The sequence below is a fragment of the Leopardus geoffroyi genome, chromosome C1 (assembly GCF_018350155.1).
Source record: "Leopardus geoffroyi isolate Oge1 chromosome C1, O.geoffroyi_Oge1_pat1.0, whole genome shotgun sequence".
Lineage (NCBI taxonomy): Eukaryota > Metazoa > Chordata > Mammalia > Carnivora > Felidae > Leopardus > Leopardus geoffroyi.
In genome coordinates this window covers 47,233,763-47,257,896 of record NC_059328.1, presented here as the reverse complement: position 1 = coordinate 47,257,896, position 24,134 = coordinate 47,233,763, and the positions used below count along the sequence as shown (strand labels likewise).

The 24,134-nt window shown below is 43.4% G+C and overlaps 1 protein-coding gene across 18 annotated transcripts in view; it reads left to right on the top strand.

The window, feature by feature from the left end:
- DAB1 (DAB adaptor protein 1) overlaps positions 1-24,134 on the top strand; it is a 1,138,859-nt gene that overhangs the window by 165,761 nt on the left and 948,964 nt on the right. For 17 of the 18 annotated variants that reach the window (XM_045477573.1, XM_045477565.1, XM_045477561.1 and 14 more), the window contains exon 2: positions 21,828-21,960. The exons of the other annotated variant lie outside the window; for it this stretch is intronic. The gene's annotated coding sequence lies outside the window, so the exon portion shown is untranslated. The remainder of the gene's footprint in view (positions 1-21,827; positions 21,961-24,134) is intronic. 18 annotated transcript variants of the gene reach the window in all.

Here is a 24,134-nt window from a genome sequence, read left to right as displayed (position 1 = left end):
CTCGGTGGGGAAATATCTTTGCGGGCCCAAGCAGTTTTATGTGTGAATGGCCAATGAGCTGATAATGGGTTTTATGTCTAGCAGTAACCAGCGGCATCGCAGGCGGCCCTTCCTTCACTGCAGTCAGGACTCGTGGATTTCTCAGCCCACAGTGTGTAAATACTTCTCATTAATGTGGTGGTCTGCGCTTGTAAATAGACAAGCTGGTGTCCCCATGATAACTGCTAGGGGAAACATGGAATCCAAGAAGACTGATGGTGCTGAGGCAAGAAGCCTGGACCCAGAATGAGTGGCATGCGATGAAAAAGGGTGGGGCAGTGGAGACAACACTTTGCATAGTGGAATCTCTGGGTTATGAATATGTATGTTCATAGATTAGATTGTGATACTGGAGCTTACAGATCATAGATACTGGAGCTGCTCTCTTACCTCTCTTAGTAGGGGGGTGGAGGAGCAAAGGCAAATAAAATGTGTGGATAATTATCCTGGGCACCAAGCACTTTACATACAGCGTGTTTTTTGATCTACCAAATAAACCCCCAAAACCCTGGTATGATTGACACTTTGATCCCGATTTTATATATGATGTGAGAGGAGATTCAGTGTTAAGAGACTTATAGTTGATACGTGACTGAGCCAGGGTCCAAACACTGGAAACTTTGTAGGAGTTACTGTCTTCATCTGTAAAACAGGGATGATAGTGCACACCTATATATTTGTGTAGACAGGACAAGCACCATGCTGGTGTGGAGCTCGTGTTTGGCAAGAAGAAAGTCTAGACTTCCAGGCCCAACTTTATTTTTCCTTGCCTAACTTCTTCCCTCTCTTTCCTCTCTTCAGAATTACATACAAGTGTAAATAGGGAACAGGTAACAGTGCGGGCCCATGGCGTGGGTGAGATGATGGGAGGTAAGATCCAAACCGAGGGCTTATCAGTGTGACCTTGTGTATAGTGGACATTAGGAGGGTCTTGGACCTTAGTTTGGAACAGCAGTATTTATTGGTGGAGCTTACAGAGTGATGTCATAGTGTTATTTGAAGGCAAATACAGAAATTGGGTTTCCATCACAATTGGGGAAGGGAAGAAAAAAATGAATCAATAGTTGATACCTGTCATAGGGCCGCTGCTTACATACGTTATCCTTATCTTATTTCCAAGAGAATACGGAAGTCTCCAGTTCCTGGAGGCCTGGAATTTTTGATCTGTTTCTGTTTTCCACGGTATCTCCAGCACCTAGGTCAATATGTGGCAGGTAGGAGAGCATCAGCACATATTTGCTGAGGGGACTGTGGCTATTAAGGAACAGCACAACACCAGGCAAAACCTATCAGCCACATGCCATGCAGTGATAAAGCATGAAGATAAAGCAATCCGGTTAATTCTCTCTCTTATTTCCCTAAATATTGCTTAGACTAATCCTCTTCTATCACACTACACATGTCACATCCAAAACTCCATTATATTTCACCGTTATTCCTGCTGTAGCCTCCACTCTGTTTTCCGCACCATAACTGAACCCACATCTTACTAGATAGCCAGAAAGATTTTAAAACAATACAGCAATGTCACTCTCCCATTTAATATCTGCCAATGACTCCATGCCTTCCAAATGGAGGCCTAAATTCTCTCAGGCTCACAACAGCCTGCTGGATCTGGACCACGCAACTCTAGCCCCATTGGTTTCTGTTCTGGACTGAACTGTTTTTAGGTCCTCAAATGAGCCATGCTCTCTCTTGCCTCAGGGCCTTTGCACATACTGTTCTGTCTGCCTAGAACACTGCCCTACAGAATCCTTTGTCTGGATGACCTCTTTTATTGTTTTAGTCTCCATTTAATATCATTTCTTCAGGGGGCCCTGCTGAGAGACCTACCCCATAATGTTCCCGACTTCATGCTTCCATAGCGCCCTGCCTATCTTCTTTCAAACACTAATGGTTTTTAAATGTTTGTTTTCCCCACCAGGGAAAAACCTATGGAGAAAGTGGTGGATTATATATTATTTACTACTGTTTGCATTGCCCCCCCCCCCATGCAATACCTGACCTATAAAATGTGCTCAATAAATATTTGTTGAATAAATAACCATCGTTTAAATACTATGAGTATCCTGAAGACTAAGAGTCATTCCCACTTTTCAGATAAAGAAACTGAAGTCCAAAGAGATTAAATTTCAGATTCAAGATTAAATTTCAAACTCACTTGCAAATGATGTATTTAAGAGTCAAATCCATGTCTAACTCCAAAATCCATGCTCTTTCTGCTATTCCAATGAATTGTTCCAGAAAATCAAATATTCTGGTTACTAGAAGGTCACAAAATATGTTATACAGTGGGTACCAATTTGCAAAGAATCAAAATACACCAGACACAATCAATTCTTTCCCAGACGACTCAAAGGCTCTGCAGGGCACTTCAGGATAGCTGCTGAAGGACTGTGGGCATAATTATCGTTGGACAGGAGTTTGAAAACAGTTCAGATTATTTATGTTTCCTTTTTTCTAGACTCTTGATAAATGGTCTTTGACTTGACTTTCAAGTCACAGAGGTGATCTCTTATACCTCCAGGCCTGAGACAGTGTTAGTAGAAGAGCCCGTGTTTCTCACCCGTATGGAATGGCATGTGCGTCTTTCATTCATTCGACTGTGGCTTCCTTCTGTCCCATCCCCATAACTCTCTATGTTTCTGACTTGGACATGTGACTACCGTTAGTAGGATCCAGGCTAGGGGCTACATGGCTCACATCCCACCTGTTCTGTGAGATGCCACTCATTGATCCACAAGAGGGCAGTAGTAGCAGAAGAGGCCAGCCTCCCCCTTGCCAAACTCCATACCTTGCTGTCCAACACGGGAGCCATGGGCCCCATGTGGTTATTAAGCACTAGAAATAAAGCTAGTGCCACATGTTAAAATGATGATATTTGGTTACATTCACTTAAAGAAACCTATTGTGTAAGTTAATTTCACCTGTTTCTTTTTACTCGCTTAAATGTGGTGACTGGAAAATTTACAATTACATATGTGGCTCACATTCATGGCCCACATTATATTTCTATTGGACAGCACTGCTTGATACAATATATAGGATAATAAAACATAATTTTTAAAATAATTAAGATTTTAACATAATTTTTCATCCTATAAATAAATATGTTGCATAAATATCATGTCATAATAAGAATTGGGCCGGATCTTGGAGCTTATCTAAAATATCCTTATTTTCTGGCCAGAAACACTGAGGCCCAGGGAGGTAAAGCAACTCTGTCCAAGGTCACACAGCCAGTAAGCAACAGAGCTAGGCTTTGAACCTAGGCCACTAACACCAAATCAGTTTCCTTCATTCAATGAGTGGCCAACAGAACACAGGCATCATGGAGCTTAGAATGTATCCCTGAGAACCTCCTACCTCCCAGGTGCCAACATCAGTGTGTGCCACGTTATAAGAGTATTTCTATTCAAAACCCACTTTGGTCTGAGATGCTGTACCATTCTGCACAAAGGATACAAAAATAAGTAACACTCAGGCTTAGCAGGTACCACATGGATAGTAACCAGTTAACATCATAAAACAGGGGTACTGGAAAAGTACAACTGAAAGCTAATATGGAAATATATTCAACCTCACTTGTAATTAAAAAATGTAAATAAAAATCATGGTGTTTTATTGTTACCTTATTCATATTCTTTCTAGTTTCATAGGGATTTAAAGTAGTTCATAATCCTACATTCAGAAAAAAAATCAATAGCAAATAGAATCAATATAAAAAAAATAGGAAAAAAAAGCCCCAGTGATTCTTCCTGCAAACATGTTTTATGGGGGCAATGAGGCTTCATCCCGAATAAGTGGTTTGGACGATATGGACATTTCAGTTACCATGGTGTTCTTTAACCCAATTTTCTTGGCTTTAGAAAAAAATTTAGTTATATCCCACTGGGTATTTGATACATACTAGGCAAAACATTTCACTTCGTTTAGTTTAGGAAAATCCAAAGTTCCCTGGCTGTTCCTTAGTATCAAGATGAGAAAGTTCCTTGGGAGAAGAAATCAAGTCTTATTCTGGACCTCAGTTACTGCCATGGCACTTGACGCATAACGCTCGACAAAGCTTCGCCGAATACAGGAAGATAACCCGCGTTTGTTCTGTGCCAGTTAGGTGCCCATGCACTTTACAAGCCTCTTTATGTAAATGAGCTCATTTAATAATCACAAAACCCTGAGAATTTGGGTCTTGATTTGCAAATAAGAAAACCAGAAACTCCAAAAGATTAAGAAACATGCCCCAAATCTCTGGTCACGAGGAGGCAGAGCTAGGATTTGAACCCATCATGTATCTTGTTCCAAAGCTTGTGTCACTATGTCATGTGAAGGAATAGGAGAATAAAGGGAAAAGAAAGAATACAGAAGAGAGAGAGAAAGAGGAATGGAGAGAAGAACAAAGATGGGAGGGAAGGGGTGAGTGTGGAGTTACATGTCTTTTGGCACATAGTCTAAGAAGAATGACAAAGAGAAGGGTCAGAGTTTCCCTGGAGAAAATTATTCCTGGCAATTTAGAAAGAAATTTTCTAAAATAGCAGGTTAGGAACTCAGCCACCGTGGAAGGCTTGGCTCTCTGAAGTTCCCCCAGGACAGTCTCCTCTCTTGCCACCTCATTATCGCCAGGAACAATCTGCATGGCCAATAATGAGGGAATCTTAATGCCGGCAGTCTCAGGAGTGGGTAATGGCCTTGCATGAGGAGCTCAGGTCACAGGATCAGGCCTGGATGCTGGGGAGTGAGCTGTGTGGAGCTGCTGACTTCTCTCCCTGGACCCACAGTCCATTAGCCCTTACCCCCTCAGCAGGGCGGTAATGAGAAGGTGAGGCCCACTCCAAAGCCCCCTGCAAGCAGATCAGGGGGCGGGGCTGTGGCCTCCCCAAGGGCAAGCACATCCTGTCACCAACCTTGACCAGCCTGCTGTCCCTGAGGTGCTCTAGGTCTGTCTTCAGGATAGCGTTTGTCCAGAATTCTGCCTCCTCCCAAACTCTGCTCCTAACAAAAGTGCACCGACTTTATTAGGAAGCCAAGTATCTCCAACCTGACATCTGTAACATCCTGTATAGTTTCCATTTATATATTTCCACTTGTGAACCCATGTTGTTTAGTGGATAAAGCAAAGATTTTGGAGTCAGAATTTTATTAATCTTATCATCTCTCTCCCCCTATCAGCTTTATGACCTTGGCATTTTATTTAACACCTATGAATCTTGGTTTGTCAGATGTTATAAGGAATAATAATACCAGCTTTGTAGGTTTATTTGGATTATTACTACTTGTTATTAATAATCCTAGCTAATACTGAGTTATTATGAGTTGAGTTCTGTGTTAGTTGCTTTATACATATATTATCAGTAATCCTTATAACTCTGCATGTGGATGTTATTCTTATCCCTGATTTACACAAACAGAAACTGAGGCTGAGATTGAGTTAGTACATGTCAGAACTGAGATCTGAAGCCTGGTCTCACTGACAAAGTCTGTAACCTTAACCACTAATGCTGTCTTGAAATCATGAATTGAACACCCAGAGTCAGAGCCTGACACCGACTATGTTGTCCATAATATTACTTATTTTCTCCACTCCTTTTCTGTTTGACTAATATATCAGTCAGGATCCAGTTGGAAAATAGAATCTTTCTAGGTATTTCAAACAGAGGGAATTCAATACAGGAACTGGTTGCATGGGTGGTGGAAGAACTGAGAATCCAAAGGCAAGCCAGAGACCAGCAATGAGAGAAAGCCACTGTAATCCTTAGGCTAGAGGAACAGAGGGAGAAGGTAGTGCCACCAAATCCCAGAGACTAGGGTCACCTTCAGATGCTAGAACCACAGAGGAACCATGGAAGAGATGCTATTCCTTATAGAGATGCCAACCAAATCCAGGAAAGATGGGGATTGATATACCCTGACCTCTTCTCCCCTTCCGATCTTTTAGTCACCACACGGTGCCTCCAATTGGCCAAATCTACTTAGAAGCCCAAGAACAAGGGAGCTTGAGAAATGTCATTTCCTACAAACCTGAAGGACAGAGAAGAGATCTGAAATCAAATAGGCAGGTTCCTGGCATATCTAACAACCCTATGAAATAGGTAGTTTGAGATTATCCTCTCTATTTGACTCTGCCAAGTATCCAATCCATGGCACAATGGTGAATCCATTTTACAGGATGACAAAGTAAAGGCCAGACAATAAGTACTGCCAGAGCTCCCAAGAGGGAGTCATTAATCCTGTGGGAGTCAACAAACCTACAGAATGGGAGAGACTTTGAGACATCATGGGTTAATGACAAGTAGGGTTTTATCAGAGAACCAAAGAACTAAAGATATGGATCCATGAATTGAAAGGTTTGGGCTGGATAGTCTCTGAATTTCCTGCCAGTTCTAACTTTCTTTTTTAACCTTGAAATCCTACTGGAGACTGGAGAGAATATAATCTATATTGTTTTCATAACACTTTAAGGAGTCCATTTTCTAATACTGAATTAAATCTCTAAATCCCTGTTTACACTGGCTCCATGGTATCCCTTCATGTTGATGGAGAAATTGACACATGGATGGGGAACATGTTGCTAACAAGATCTGCCCCAAAGGGCCAGAGAATTTTGGTCTCTAGTTAACACAGTTGGGGAAAGCACAACAGCTTTATGTTAATGTTTCGGTGACCCATTACTTCTAGGATATGTTGTCAGGACATTTGATCTGCACATATCTCCATTATATACCCCTTTGCACTGAGTCTGATGGCTGAACTTTGCCATTGACATCACACCCTCACTCTTGGAGTGCCTATATCCAATTCCTCCTGCTAGATGGAGTGCTCATTTTGAAATGCAAATCTGGTAAAATACAGCCTTCCTCCTCTTCACTTAAAATCCTTCCAGGGTGCCCCATGCCTTTAAGATAAATCTAAACTCCCTAGAATATCTTGGCTCCTTCCTAAGTCTCTCAGTCCCCTTCCTTGAACTCTGGGTTTCAGGTATATTGAACTGCTGATCACACTCTTTCAAGCTTCCATGAGAACAGTCTTTGAACGTGCTGTCCTCACTGGAATATCCTTTTCCAGTTTCTTGCTCTGGCCAAGTCTGTTGCTTCCTATGGGGTCTTTTCCTTGCCTGCACCCCCCTCCTTTTTTGTGTTTCCAGTGTGCCATGAATTTGTTGTTACTGAGAACTAGCACTCAGTATTTGCAGCTTTGGGTGTATAGGATCTTCTTGAAGGCCTGTAATAACTTGGTAACTGGTGGCTACTGGGGGACCGAGGGTGTTGTTGCTTTGTCTCATTTCTGCCTTTCTAGTACCTAACAGAGTGTCTGGCACACAGTAGGTGATCAGAGAAATGTTTGTTGAATATGTGAAGAATTGGAGATTTAAAAATAAAAATAAAACCTTTTAAAAGCCTCCATTTAGGGGTGCTTAGCTGGCTCAGTTCGTGGAGGATGTGACTCTTGATCTCGGGCTGGTACGTTGGAGCCCCACTTTGGGTGTAAAGGTTACTTAAAAATAAAGTCTTCAAAAAAATTCTGTGTTTATTAAATATGGTACTGTTGAGAGATAGTCCTTAATTCAGACCTGTCTTAACATGCCCAGATAGGAGTGTGCTTCCAAGGTAGTTGGCAAGAATTCCAACAGTGCTTTTATGAGAGGGACATTAAAGAAGCCAGCATCTCTTCATGCATGGCCCTGCAATTTCATTACCTTTGCTCCTCAACTCAGCAGCCACCTGTGACAGGGCCTCAGCTTAACGAGCAAACCTTCTTCCTGTGGCAGAGCTGACTTGGCCCATAACTGACAGTAACGAAGAGTCTTGGCAGATGAGGATGAATACTGGTACCTTCTATTGTTTATCAATCATCCAAAGGTCCAACCCTGTGGGCATTCAAACTGCCTCGACTGGGGTGTTGGTGTGGAGCCTGGGCCCTTCGTTAGCAGAGATGCCTGGCTAACCAGCGCCATCCATTGTTCTGTCTCTCCGGAGAGTGGTTCATTGATCAGAGCATTCTTTCCCTGCCAGCCCTGACGGCAGCCTCCTAGTCCTCCACAGACTAGAGCACAGGAGCCAGCCAGCACCAGTCCTAGCACATTAGAGGAGTGCTAGTTGCCAGTCCTGGGGCATTGTCACAGAGCAGGGCACGGTAGCTTGAGAGGTCTATGTTCGGCAGCCAAACTTCCTGGACTGGAATGCACACTCTAGCTGACACTTGTTAGCTGCATGACCTTGGGCAGGTTACCTCTCCCCTCGATGTTCCAGGTCCCGCAGTTTAACATGTGGATGGTGGTAAGAGTGGCTTGGGATTCAGGGGGTTAAATGAGTGTATATGGGTGTAATACTATAGAAAGCTGTGCCTGATGTATACTAAACACTATGCAAGTTTGGTTTTACTAATCATCCTACACACCTAAGCCGAGATACGCCCATTGTTGTTCTAGGTGCTATGTAGGGAAACAGATGAAAGGATAGGCTTCCACCCACGGTAATCTCCATCTACAAGGAAGCAAATCACTGCAGTAGTTTGACCACTGTGACGTGAAGGTTGCACAAGAGTCCGTGTGAGCATGGAGCATCTTCCTAAGATCATCAGGGAAGGCATTCAGGGCTTCACAAGAGAAGACACCGGAGCTAAAGCTTGAAGGTAGAGTGGGAGTTTGGCAGAAGGGTTAGTAGGAGAGAATATTCCAGATAGGAGTGATGCAGCTGTGAAGACTCAGAACTAGGGCCCATTGCGGCCTGTTTGGGCAACTGTAATGCGTCACTGGCTCATAGGTATGATGAAGCAGGAGCAGGGCCAGTCTTTGGGCCCCAGGAGCAACTCGTAGGAGCTTAGACACAGTTTCTGTGGGTTACGAGGACTCCCTCAGAATGACGAGATTCTGTGAAACGAGGGAATTGAGCTGGATGCGTTCTGTTGTGCTCTGAGCTATTATATTTACTTTTAAGAGAAAAAAAATGAATACATAAAAACTAGACTTGCATGAGATTGGTGTTAGACCTGAGTTTCAATACTCAGGCAAAGAGAATGGTTGTTTGTGAGCTGATTTTATCTGGGCATGTGGTCTGTTTTTAACTCTATGATTCTCCTGCCCAAGGTTCTCAATCCAAAGGAAACTCATTTAGCCTGAAGGTTCTGTACCAATTACATAGTTTTATAAGGTCAAAGCAAAAGTTGGGAGTCATTTTATCTTCATCTGTACTGGTAGAAATTACAGAATCAAGCTGCTTTAATAAGAAAAAGCACCAGGAAGGGAAAAGTGAAAATGGAGGTGTCAGCACCATCAGAGATTGCTGCTGTGTCCGGAAGCGGGAAGATGAGGCCGGGTTGGGCTGTGAAGTTCTCTGACAACACGGTCTCTGTCCCTGAACAAGTTGCCCGGGCTTCAAGAGGAACAGACATGAAACACAACATCCTTCCACCCTTATTAAGATTTAATCCCGCTTTCAACAGGATTGTAATGTTATTAAATTAGATTTTTTTCCCCCTTCCTTAAAAAGGGATTTAACTTTTGCTTTCCTGACATCATAATCAACATGGAACAGATGCAAAGGGGAAATTGTGTGGCCACTGGTAATATGGACCTATACTTAACATGTAGCATGCGAAGTTATTAAAATGGAAATTAATTCTTTTTATTACTATCGTACCCTATCAATTAATTTGGTTAGAGGTGCTTATGAATATGCAATCATTCCTCTCTGCTGCCTGTCCCTTATTCTGTGTGTGTGGAAAGCATTGGTGAAGCAGTAGGTAACATGTTAGATTCCTCTGCTAGCTTTGTCACCACTCTTTGCTCTCTACTAATGGTGATGACAGCAATAACTGACAGTTCCTGAATTCTTCTTCCATGCCAGACACCGTTCTAAGCGCTTCACATTCATTGTCTCATTCAGTGCTCACAACAAATTTTCAAAACGGGTACTTTTACTGTCCCCATACGAAGAAGAGGTTGATGTGGCACACTGAGGTGACAGAATCTTCCCTGGGTTGCCTAGACATTGTGACTCCGAGAACTGAACTTTTCATCACAGATTCTCAAGAAGGGACCAGGACAGGGTGTGCATCTCAGACACCAGGCTCCTGTAGGCTGAGGAATAGTGTGGGGGACCTGGGATGGGACAGAGGGCTCTGAGCTGGGGATATGTGTTTTAAAAATATACTTTTTTATTATTATTTAGGTATGGTAAAGCCCCCAGATCAGGAGATGGCTGTCATTCATGGTTTATTACTCACAGATCGCAAGAGGAGGAAGCATAGCACTTCACCAGGTCCATATGGAAGCCCCAGGCTTGGTCAGGAGGCAGAGGGAGAGGGAGGAACCATGGGCAAGAGCTTTTATTGTGACTTCTGTAAGAAGGAACATGCGGCAGGGTAAACAGGTTTAGTATTGGCTAATTTGAATAATTTCAGTGGGCTCTGAGGCATAGGGGCCGTCCCTAGTTGTTTGGTACTTGGCCCTGGGATGATTAAGGCAGATGGATAGTGGCCTAGAGCGTTAGAGTTTGGGGGGGGGGGGCGGGTACAGGATCTGGATTGGTTCATTTGCATCTGAGAGGTGCACTCCAGGAAAATTGCTTGCTCTCTCTAGGAATTAGCTAACCCTGGGATAGACACTCCCTGCAGTATCAAACCTCACACATCAAAGCATCAGAAATATAGAAAATAAGGTAGGCTTAACAGAGCAAGCCCTCAGTGGCAGGTTGCTATGGGAGGCCCCCAAGAGGGTAGACCAGATGGGAAGGAAGAAGGCAAGTGGGGACAGGTGGACCAGGAATAAAGACCTTGAATATACAGTGGTCTTTGTGATGCCCACGATGGGGCAGGAGATCGGAGGCACTGAAATCAAGTTTCAGATTATCTTTTTATATTATCCACAATGCATGTTTAACTTTATATGCATATTAAACTTTAAGGTGTGGGATAGATTATGACTCATCTTTTCAGTGGGACATTTCCTACTTGGAAACAGAGACCTGTCTTGGTCCTCCTTGCACACCTTACAGATTCTGATGTGAGACATGCTCTCTCACAATGGAAGGGCCCTAGTTCATACCCTGTTTGTAAACCTTGGCTCCTCAACCATATCCCATCAGGCAAATCTTTCTTCAAGTGGCATTTGCAGCCTATGGTTTCGGTAAGAGGGAGCTTGTCAACCCGGGTGAAAGGAAACCCAGGAGAGGGGTCACGGTCATGGATTCATGCCTGATTCACAATTGTTTCCTTTTCCCCTTACTTTGGAAAAGGAAGAGAAATTTTGTAAGGTGGGCCAACATAGTGCTACGGTGGAACCAACTTCAGGTTTGCTGTATAAGTATCGTACTTGGATAATGAGATGATGAGTCCATCGCCTGTGTGGACTTTTTTTTTTTTTAATTTTTTTACTGTTTATTTTTTATTTTTGAGACAGAGACAGAGCATGAACAGGGGAGGGGCAGAGAGAGAGAGGAGACACAGAATCTGAAATGGGCTCCAGGCTCTGAGCTGTCAGAACAGAGTCCGACGTGGGGCTCGAACCCACGAACTGTGAGATCATGACCTGAGCCGAAGTCGGACGCCCAACCGACTGAGCCACCCAGGCGCCCCCTGTGTGGACTTTTTAATCGCCAATCCAGAATTTAGAATACCTTCTGGATTTCTTCTCTTTCCCATCCCCATACCCAATCCAATAGTATCCAATCTCATTTGCATCTCAAAAGCGTGTTCTGGAATGTCTACACTCAAATACCAGCACCCAGGTCTGAGAAGCCACAGTGGATTGTCTCTTTTACAGGCACCTCTTCGTTTGCTTCTTGCCACCCTCTGATCTATCTTCCCAATGTGAGCCATGTATTATTTTTTAAGTATAAAAGATGTCAAGTCACTCTTCTGCCTAATACCTTTTTATAGGGTATCAGCTAGGGAAGGCTAGCTGCTATAGCAAAGGGAGCCAAAACTATGTAACAGCTCACACCAAGAGTTGTAACCTGAAGGAGTGAATAGCACAGCAGCACAGCCCCGCTCTAAGGAGTCATTCAAGCCTTGTTCACACGAGGTTTCAAAGATCCCCTAGATTGGATTTCCTGGAAGTAGGCCCTGAAACCGGGATTCATATGAAAGTGATCTAGTAGGAAGCTTAACTGGGAAAGAACTGATATAGACATGGGGAAGGATATCAAGGAAGGACCAGGAAGGGAAGGCTATCAAGCAAGGGTGTGATATCAAGCAAAAATCCCAAGGAGGTAACTTTAGCCTGATCCCACAAGGCAAGATCTAAAGACAGTGTAGACCTCATGTCAGAGTTATCCCATCAGGAGAAGAGAGCTGGAGTATTGGAGCTCATTCATTGGTTAAGGGCTGCCTCTGGGGAGACATACCTTCCCAGGTACTGTGGCAATCTGCATGTGCAGGTGGAAGGGCTTTAGACACCCTGTGGGCAGGTCGCTGATGAGAAGATGCAGGTGCTGGCATTTGGAATAGGAAGAACACCTGGAGTGAGCCATGCAGGAAAATGATAAAGGGGTCCAAAGGGAGATGGGTGAAGCCCTGAGGGCATCTGCTTATTCAAAGGCGCTCTGGGGGCTTTGTTCCAGTGGGAAGGAGAGGGCATAGGCAGCTTAAATGGGCCACACTCAGAAATGAGTCACATCACTTCTGCTTACCTTCCATTGGCTAGAACTCAGGTTCATGGCTATATTTAACTCCAAGGGAGGGTGGGGAATGTAATGCAGCTATGTACCCAGGAAGCAAAAGAGAACATAGGCCTCCTGCCACAGATATCCTTTCTTCATACTTGAGTAAAAATCTATCCTTCCTACCAGGGCCTAGAAATCTCTACATGCCTGCTTCTCCTGCCCTGTAAACTGCTACTCTGCTCCCCCACTATGTTCCAGCTGCACCCAGATACTGCCTTATCATATGCTGGGCTTTATTACTGCAGACTATGTAAAAAGTTAGCAGAAAGCTTTTGGCCTAAAGTCGCAGTATTTTGTCACAATGGCAAAAGTGTTCTTTGACCTTTGAATAAGGGTGTTTGATGGATTGGGATAAAGTGTATAATGAAACAACTAGTCACGTTTAGTGGAGCCTGTAAGAGCCTTAGCTAGCCTTAGATAAACTCACAGAAAGGGGAGAGCCAAAACCTGTCCGTGGGCAGCCTCAGGTGGCCAGGCACACTCAGCCAGCTGTGCTGTCTTGTCACTGCCACAAACGCAGAGCCCACAGATGCTGGGCTGGAGCCCTCTGATTACCAGTTAGCAGCATCGCCTTGGGCAAGTTAATTAACCCATACATTCCTTGGTTTTGCCGTCTATAAAGTGGGGCTGATAATTGTTCCTAACTCATGGGATTATTGGAAAGGTTGAATGAGTGAATACAATAGAAAGGGCTAAGCACTTCATAACTGTTATTGCTACCACCTTTGAGGCTACACAGACACCTGCTACTCCAGCTTCCCTGGAGTGATATTCTGAAGGACATTCTCTTGTGAGTGACTTCTCTTCTGCTTCCTGCAGCCCCACTCCAGGCTAAGGGATGCTCGGGGGCAACAAATAAAAGCAAGCTCCTGTTTAACATGAAGCATGTATGTATGTGCACCTTCTCTGCATTAGGCCCAACTTAAATCAAAGAACCTGATTCCATCAGCCACCCTAGAACCGGAGTGATGATTGCGTGACTTTGTATAAATTATAAGCCACCTCGCATAAATTACTGGTCTCTCTGGGTCTCCGTGTCTTCATCCTCAGGGCAGTGGACTTACCCATCCTACGGAGTTGGAGTTGTAAGGACTATAGGGGAGTATAGGTGAAAAGTCTAGTCGGGTGCTGGACAGCATCTTAGTTCCTCAGAGTTTTGGTTGTCAATTGCTGTATACCAAATCACTCTAACACCTATTGGCTAAAAACAACCATTTATTTGCTTGTGACTCTCCAGTCAAGGAAGGGCTTTTGGGGGTCAAGGAAGCCCTTGACCCAGTCAAGGAAGGGTCTTGTTGCTCCGTGTGGGCCAGTTCATCCAGGACTGGAGGATTCAAGGTAGCTTCTTCAACATGACTGGTGCTGCAGCTGGGGTGGCTAGAACCACTGGTGGCTGGGTGGGGCTTATGCTTGCTCACTCACTCTCTCTCTTTGCCTCTCACTGTAATCTCCCACCTTCTGCAGATTCTTTCTCTCCATGCCCTCCCTCTCCCCTCTCAAGCAGAGTAATCAGACTTCTTCACATGACACCTCAGAGCTCTCAAGAATGCAAAAATAAAAACCGTTATGCCCCTTAAGGCCCAGGCTGAGCACTGTCATGATGCTGCTTCTGCCAGTTCTGCTGGTCAGAGCAAGACACTAGGTTCAAGGGGAGGTAGACCCTACCTCTTGGGGGGACCAGTGGGCATGCATACAGGGATGGGAGGAATTGCTGTTGGCTATTTTGCAGACAATCCCTAATGCTCAGTAAGTGGCAGCTTCAGTTTCCATTGTTATTCGATTCATCTGGGGGAGGCGGGCCAGAGGCTGCAAAGCCAAATCACTTTTTAAATTTTTTTTTTTTTTTAATTTTTTTTTTTTTTCAACGTTTATTTATTTTTGGGACAGAGAGAGACAGAGCATGAACGGGGGAGGGGCAGAGAGAGAGGGAGACACAGAATCGGAAGCAGGCTCCAGGCTCTGAGCCATCAGCCCAGAGCCCAACGCGGGGCTCGAACTCACAGACCGCGAGATCGTGACCTGGCTGAAGTCGGACGCTTAACCGACTGCGCCACCCAGGCGCCCCCAAATCACTTTTTAAACAAAAATGCGTAAAGACCAGGAAGCAGTCAGGTCAATTAGAATGATGTCATTGAATTTCTTCTTTGGGATGGAAACAGAGTTTCTGGGCTAAGTTAGAACAATTGCAATCTACAAGTATTCAATCTTTTCCTCTATTTCCCTCCGGTTTTCCCATTCTTACTCTGGGATCTGGCAGGCCAGAACTAGAACTGTGCCACTGATAATTAAGTTGGAGAAAATCCTTGAGTAGTTTTCCTATTAACTACATAGCAAATCGTCCCACAATTAGTGGCTTAAAGCAACAACATTGAATATCTCATGATCTCTGTAGATCAGGAAACTGGGGCAGCTTACTTGGATTCTCTGGGTTCTGGGTTCTGGCTCAAGCTGCAATATTAGTTAGGGTTGCAATCATCCCACGGTTTGGCTGGGACAGGATCCGTTTTCGAGCCCCTCCGTGGTTATTGGCAGGATTCAGTTCCTGGCAGGCAATGAGACCAAGGGCTCAGTTCTTCTGGCTGTTGGCAAGAGGCTGCCCTCACTTCCTTACCACATGGGCCTCCCCATAGGGCAGCTCAGAAATATGGTAGCAGGCTTTATCAGAGTGAGCAAAGAGAGAGCCAGAAGGAGTGAGTGAGTGCCAGCAAGATGTAAGTCACTCTTTAGGAACCAAATCACCAGAGCAACATTGCTATATTCTGTCTGTGAGCGGCAAGTTACTAGGCCCAGGCTACACTAAAGGTAGGGAATTACACAGGGGTATGTATCTCAGGAGGCAGGGATTATGGTGGCTACCCAAGAATTCCAAATGTCACCATCCCTTCCAGCCATTTTAGAGTTCCTGAACTTCACTCCGTCCCTAGACATCACACCGCCATGCACAGATTATAATTAGGGTGAAAATGTGCTCAGTTTGCCTGGACTAGTCCCAGATTAAGTGATTCACGAAAAAAGAGTAGTCTTAAGTATAGAACAACAATGCCTTGAATATAAAAAAAAAATATCCTCAGAGATTTTCTTCATTTTCATAAGGTAGAAATGTTTCACTTAAGAAGAGTCGACCTAGTCACTCTTAATTAATCTATTTAACACATATTTGTAGAGTGCTTTCTAGATACTGAGCCCATAAAGTAGAAAAAAAAAAATATCATCCTTGTCCTTGAAGAAGTAGGACAAGAACATGAACACTAATAGTATGTGTCACAACTGCTGTGAGAGAAGGTATCATGGAATCCGAGATGGTGGCCCTTGGATTGTTCTTTAGTTTGAATAGGAGTTAGCTGGATGAAGAAGTGTTTTCGTCAGGCTCCTAAAAGGAAACAAAAGGCATGTGCAAAATGGGATCGCCGAAGGAGGGTTTACGTACAAAGGTGAGGGTATAAGGAAACCAGAAGGCATAGTGTGGGTATGTGGTGCTCAGCTGATACCACCCATGCCCCCCGTGATGACAGGAGGCTTCAGTTGCCAGAATCCTGTAGCCCTGGCCTCCTTGAGGGAAGAGAGCCTTCCCTAGAGGGACACAGCTGGCTCTCATCCACCTTGTAGGAAAGAACCCAGGGGAATACATACTCTGACCTCACTCCCCTCTTTCCCTTTCATCCCCTGCCAAACCCAGCTAGGAACTACCCAGACAGATCAGCCCCAAGGGGAAATGTGGGAGGTATGTCTAGAGAAGCTATCTGACACAGTGGGTTAGTAAAACCCATTCCAGAGAAAGGGACCATAGTATATCGAGGGAGATGTGAAATGTCCTGATGACTTTGAACTGACAAATATGACCTGAAACAATAGGAAAGAAGCAGCCGGGATTGGAGAAGCAGACAGAGGGCAGGTCACAAAACTCTCCCTGGGTCTTTTGCAGCACTGTCTTACCTGACACAGCCAACCCATGCCCACGTCAAATGGCACCTTCTGTAGTACATTCAGATCACACCGTCCCCTCCTAGGCTGTGCAAAAAAGTTTAGAATCTGCCCTGAAGGTGGTAGAATAATTTTTAGCAGGGTATGTGTGTGATCTGCCCTACATTATGGATGGGGTGGCTGCAGGGTTAGAAACGGGCTGGTTGAAATCCCAGCTCTGCCCCTCTTATGTCTTTGCACAAGAACTTGAATCTGTCTGGTTCCCACTGTTCTGGCTGGGGAAACTCAGCTGGCAACACCTGTTCTCTGAATAGGAGGATTAGATGAGATAGATGTTTTCGAAAATACAAAATGCTCAACTTAAGCTACTAGCACACAGTTCAGCAATTGCTTGGAACGGAGAACAGGAGTGAGGAGGGAATTAGGACTTTGGGCACTGGCTGCACGGCAGGTATTGTGCTCAAACATCTTACATTTAATATTCTGTTCACTCCATGCGATAGCCCCTGAGATAGCTATTATCTCATTTTACAGAAGAGGAAAGAGAGGCCTGTTTTGATTACTGATTATGTACCATGACTGGGGGATTTGAGGGTAAATAAGAATGAGTCCTGGCCTTTAGGAGTTTATAATTGTAGTTACTTAGGTTATTTAGATCATTGCTCCTCACATTATAATGCGCACCTGGCATCTTGTTGAAGTGCAGATTCTGACTCACTAGTACTGGAATCTGGCTTCTTCCAGATGGTGTTGATGCTACTGATCTGTAGACCATACTTTAAGGAGGTTAGAGGGTCATATTCAGCACACACACACACACACACACACACACACACACACGCGCGCACATACACACACATGTTTTCATCAGTACTTGTAGCCATGCTAAACTGAAGCAGAGAGATCTTTTACGGAAATTCCAGCCTCAGGAAACAGAGAAGTAGAAGGGGAAAGCCGTATGCCCTAATATTTCAATGAATAGCAGTTACTAAGACCAGGCATTCTGTTTCAGAACCTAAGCCTTCCCTTGTTTGGGTTGAGCAGGATATTGTTTTTCTGCCCCTTGGATATATCCCATTATGAGCTTTGATCAAAGCAAACCTTTCCCTTTGAGGCTTGGGGCACATGTTAATGGATTTATTATTCGCATGTATCTGCATATATTTGCAAAGCAATTCAAGCGCTTCTGTTGCAGAGGAGGAATTGGGCTGGTGGTTGAGCCTAGGGTTCAAGCATCACTCTTAAAGCTTGGTCCTTAGCATCTCATCTTAAAGGAAATCCAGCAGCAGAGAGCTGGGGGCAGTTCTGATGATTGAGGGAACTAAGAGCTGAGTTTCCAGCTGCTTAGCTGGTTGAATATTCCCAGCTGTTCACTGGAGGTTTTTGTCATGGGGAGCTCTACCCCATTTAAGGCTCTGCCTCCCCATTTTCCCTTTCATTTTATGAATCGCCACCCAAGTGTCTCCTTAAAGCATTTCTCTGCCCAGGTCACTCAACTACTCAAAGACTCTCCATTTTTCTCCTTTATCTATGGGAGAAAGCAAATCTTAACCTGACATTCAAATCCCTCTCTACGTAACCAGGTCCCATGGCTTCAGCGTCCCCTCCATTACCTCCCTCAGGTCTCCATGCTCTAGCCAAACCGAAGCACTTCTTGTTTTCCCTAAGCCTTATAAATTCTTGCCTTTAAAACTTTGCTTTTCTCATTACTTCAGTGAGATGCCTTCTCCCCACTTTCCACACTCCTGTCCAAATTCTATCCATCCTTCAAGACTCTGTTCAAATCCTATGCCCCCTAAAAAGCCTTCTCATAATTTTCCACCTGGAGAAATTCTTCCCTCTTGTTAACCTCCTTAGCATTTTATTCATATAACTTTCTTATTATGTGAAGTTCTTTATTTGTTTATGTATTGGGAATGCCATAGGTCATTGCCTGGTCTTGAAGGCTGCTCATGCCTACTCATATGTACATGTAATGAGTGCTTAATAAAACTTTGAGTACACGAATGAATGAAACAGATGGCTTCTGAACTGTGATTTTATGGTAGCATATTTTCTAATCTTTCATTCTTTCAATACATATTTATTGAGATCCTGTTCTGTTGCAAGCATGAGGTTCTGGCAGTACAAAGGTGAAGAAGGGAGAGTCTTGCCCCCCAGGGACTGTTCTGGGGATGGGGCCATCTCCTGTTCTTTGTTTAATTAAGTTGGCTACACTCCAACTAGTTGCTTAATAATAAATGATTTGAAAAATCTGAAAACATCTGATATTTTTACAGATCAGTGACCTGTTAGATGAACAGGCTAAATCTTGTTTAATCTGTGCTTCTGTTCATCAAAGCAGTCTTTTGGTGTGGAGTATGACAGCAAATTAGATTGTACTTTCATTATGCTGTTGCCCCCCCCCCATCTTAAAAATAATAATGGCATATATTTATGGTAGAAACCTTGGAAATTAAAAAAATGAATAAAAACCCCACTCATAATTTCAGAAACAAAAAAAATCAATGATTGCTAACATTTGGCATATTTCCTTTAAATTTTTTATTTGTTTTATTTTTAGGAATACACACATAAACACAGTTGACTCATGCTTTTTGTATCCTGCTTTTAGGTTTTTTTCTTAAACTTATACTCACTATATTTTTTTGCATATTGATAAAATTCTTAAAATGATTTTTAATTATATTCAGTATTGTGTGAAGGTGTCATAATTTTTAAACCACTTTCCCATTACTTATAAAAGCTAAAAATCAGAAATAACTACACTATGAATATCTTTGTGTGTCAAATTTTTCCTTTCTCTGATCATTTTATTAGCATTCTTGAAGTGAGTTAATTAGTGAGTTAAAGGGTATGATTCTGTTCAAGTCCTTTCTCTCCCTTTTTACCAAGTTTTCCTTATCTGAGAGGGTTAATTCTTCTGATACTGTTTGGATGAGTATGGTTTCACCTTAATTTAATACCCTTTTGTGATTAACACAGAGTGTCGGCTCGAAGCCCCCTCCCTCATTCAAACACAGCAAACCAGCATCAGGATCAGGATTATTTTTGGTGTGTGTGTGTGTGTGTGTGTGTGTGTGTGTGTGTTTGATGTTTTAAATGGTTATTTATTTTTGCACACGAGAGAAAGTGAGAGACAGAGTGTGAGCAGGGAAGGGGCAGAGAGAGAGGGAGACACAGAATCTGAAGCAGGCTCCAGGTTCCAAGTTGTCAGCACAGAGCCCGATGCAGGGCTTGAACCCACGAACCATGAGAAATCATGACCTGAGCTGAAATCAGACAGAGCTACTCAGGCGCCCCTTCAGGACTGTTTTTGAGATAATACTCCCACTTGCCAATAGCCACTGACTAATAGTGCTGACTAATGCTGTTCCTGTTGATCTTTTTTTTTTTTTTTTTTTTGCCAGTCTAGGTGATTTTCGTAACAGTGACTATAAGTGGACTTGACATCAGAAACACTTTTTTTAATGCATTCAACCTGCATTTTGATCTTTTAGCTAAAATACACTGTAAGCACTTCTTTGGCTCTCAGAATCCCAGAAGAGCAATCCCACTGAGGCTCTGTTGAATTAGCTTGAATCACCAGCTTCACATTGCTTGCTGGGATAAGGGCTATCCAGCCCTGGACCTCTCAAGGTCCTGGTTCTCATCTTGGTCTCTTTCAACTGTGGAAGAATCAGGGCACTCATTATAGTCAGCCTTAATAGTGGATAGAGAAACTTCACTCTAATTGAATCTACTTATGAAACTCTCACATTTGTGTAATGCTCTACAGTTTACAAAGCACCTCCAAGGGCATCAGCTAATTTGATCTTCACCGTCTTTCTGTGAGGTAGCTATTTAAACCCCTCCTGTTGCATAGGTAGAGTAACTTGGATATAAGCAGCGCTAGATGCTGGGGTTAATAATGGAGAATGTGTGAATGTTCTTTGAAAACATGTACACATTTCAAATCAACTTTGCCATTAGCTAGTTTTATAAAATAAGTTCTTTGAGCATCAGAGTCCTCAGCTGTGAACAGAATAGCACAGGTGACCCTTTTTTTTTTTTTTTTTTTGGCAGATTCTTTATTTGCAAATACAGCTACTCACTAAAGTTTATTTGTAATCCCAGATTCAATACTTGTGGTGTTTTTGTGGTCATTAGCAGACATGCACCATGAACAGAGCAACAAAGTAGGAGTTGCCTAACACACATACTCCCAGCTGAGGTCCACAGGCACTGTTCTGCCTTCTTGTTTTAGCTGTCCTACTGTAAACAGGTATCCTTTGTGAGACCTTTTCAGCACCACTTATTTCACATTTTTGTGCCTTCTGTTGGCGATCTCACTGTTTCCCACGGTTTAACCCCAAGTGTAGTGCGGAACTATTACCTGGTATTCCTAAGCAGAAGACGGCTGTGAGAAAATACACGTGTTAGACACGTTTCATTCAGGAGTGTGTTCTAGTACTGTTGGCCATGATTTCAATGTTAATGAATCAACTATATATTAAATAGAGTGTCTTTAAAAAGAAACACACATAAATCAAGGTAGGTATTGATTGATTGATTAAATTGTGGTGACCAGAGGCTCATAGGAACCTAACCCTGTGTTTCCCCTAGGAGCAATGGCTCAGGGTTCACACAGCTTTATAGAGCATTACTACAAATAGCAATAATCAACTGTATCTATTTTATGGGGTTGCTGTGTATGTTACCTAAGGATGTGTGTAAAATGCCTACTGTGTTGACGTTCTATAATGGGAGACTATCTTCTACTGTACGAGGAAACAGGCGCTCAGAGAAGTTAATTGCCTTATTTAAAATCATTAGACCAGAAACTGGCTCAGGTTAGTAGCATGTAAGTCCATTCTGTCTGAATCCAACAGCAGCAGTTTTCAAAGCATACAGGCTACATCTAGGAATAATCTCACATGGAAAAATTAAATGCTTTTTTGTTCCTTATGAGTCTGCTCTTCATTTAAACATTCTATCTACATGATTGACTTCTGAAAAACCTATTTAACCACCCACTATCATCATCTTTTGCCAGGCCCAGTGCTAACCACATGCCATCTGGTATCTCTTCATTGCACAGTGATCTGGTAAAATAGGCATTATTGCTATTGTTATCGTTTTAGAGACATGGAGAAGCTAAATGAATTTTTCAAAGTCATACAACTTGGAAGAAGAACAAAGATAACATTTCAGGTCTTTCTGATTCCACAGCTCCTGTTCTCAATCTTGACATTAGAGAGTACCAAACTCTTGGGGAATTTGTAGACCAGTAAAACAGCCGACTGAAGGAACAACAACAAAACAGTGGAGAAGGACATAGAGTTATCTACATTTATTTACCCAGGTAAGGTCATTAAAGAGAGAAGTTGGCATTAACCATCATGGTCTTGTAAAGAAAAGTAATCTTAATATTATAAAAGTATGAAGAATTTAACTTTGGATTACAAAAATCCAACCAATTCAGGGACCCCTGGGTGGCTCAGTTGGTTAAGCATCCAAATCTTGGTTTCGGTTCAGGTCATGATCTCACAGTTCATGGGATTGAGCCCCGTGTCAGGCTCTGTGCTGACAGCATGAAGCTTGCCTGGAATTCTTTCTTTACCTTTCTCTCTGCCTCTCTCCAGCTTGTGTGCACGCTTGTTCCCCACCCCCCCACCTCAAAATAAATAAACATTAAAAAATATCCAACCCATTCACTTTTATGAAAGCCTTGCAACATTGGCCTTCCTTTTCTCATTTCATCCAGAACAGGTTGTCTTTGTCACAGACAAGTGGCCTTTGGCAACCACAGGTCTGTACCGTATTCTAAGTTATTTTCTCTGATCTAGGCCTGAGCTTTGTCAGATATCCAGACAGTGGATTGGACAAAATGGTATCTAAGATCACTTTTCAATTCCAAGGATTGAGTTTGGCCCATTTGTCCTTCTAGTCCAGAGACAAAGAGGAGGCCGGCCTCATGTACATTAGCCATCAAGTCAGCAGCTGCTGCTCTATCAATCTTGCCCTTGGCAGGAGCAGGCACCTTGCGAATTGACCTCCAGGAAAAGAATGAATGCTTAGTGGTGGCAAATAAGTTGCGTTAAGTATTGGGAAACAGAGCACACACATAAATCTCCTGTGGATCTATATTCCTTAAGGAAATCCATCAGAGAAGAGAGGCAACTCATGGAAGAAGACGATAACGCTCTGGCTGTTCCCCCTCCCCGCCCCTACTGCCCCCGAGGTAAATACCCTTCACAAATGGACATGGCCCACCAGATAAGCTAGCTTTAGGATCCTTCCACTTTTCTACTTACTTATACATTAGGGATTTTCCACTGTCCAGGCCTGTGCTCACTTGCCCAAATGTTGCTAAAATAATAAGAAAGACCCAATAACAAGTATAGTTTATTAATGCGAATACGGTACTTTCTGTTGACATGCCAAGCTCTCAGCATATTTAAACCTCACGACAGCCCTTGTCAGGTAATACCATCATCGTCTTCACTTACAGACGAAGAAACTGAGACACTGAAAGGTGAAGTAGCCTGACCCATCACATCACTAATAAGTAGGAGAGATGCGACTCGAACCCACATCCATCTCGGCGAAGCTTTTGCTTCCCGCCAACACACTGTGCTGTCTGGCCTGCACAGTATGCTGTCTTTCCGTAGCATTTGAAATTTTGCAGCTAAATGTCCAACTTCCTCATTTTTTCCTTTTGGTGTCCATGTACGAAAAGAGTCTGAATCAACTCAATTAATATGTGTGAATCTCACCGTGTGCCAAATTCAGAGCTCTGGGGACGCAGACATGGAGAGCAGACCTCTGTTTTCAAGAAGTTCCCGGTCAAGAGGGGAGGCACGTACTCTGGTGCGTAGGTATAAAGCAGTCTGTAAGAGCGTTATTAGAGAAGTTGTAAGAATAACATGCTGTTTGACCTAAAATCTGGAGGATGGTGGCCAGGAGTAACAGTGCCCTCCAGGCGGAGGTGAAAACAGGACCCATGCAGCCTCTGTGGTAGCTGGACTGTTGAGGTGTTTGTGCATGATTGTGGTGAACAATGGTCTTGCAGTTATCCAGAGGTCATATTTTGGGAGGACTTGGATACCATTGGAAGAAGATCGGATTTTATTAAGTAGACAATGGGGAGACCTTGAAGGTGTTTGGATGCAGAAGGAACATTATCAGAGCTGAATTCAGGATAAATATACCCTAAATTTGTGGTTAAAGGCCTTATATATTATCTTTCTAGCTTGTCTGCATTTAGCAGGAGACAAAACAGAAACCACATGTATGAACCTGAGGTGATGGGATTTCAGACACCAGGGCAGATCCTTGGTTTCTAGTTGTGTCAGTCAAACCGCTTAGGTGGAAAGTTCCCAAATGTGGTTAGTCAGATGAAATACTGGGTAGACTGCTAGAAATCCAGATTCCTGGGGCACCTGGGTGGCTCAGTCGGTTGGGCGTCCGGCTCGGCTCAGGTCATGATCTCACAGTCCGTGAGTTCAAGCCCCGTGTCAGGCTCTGTGCTGACAG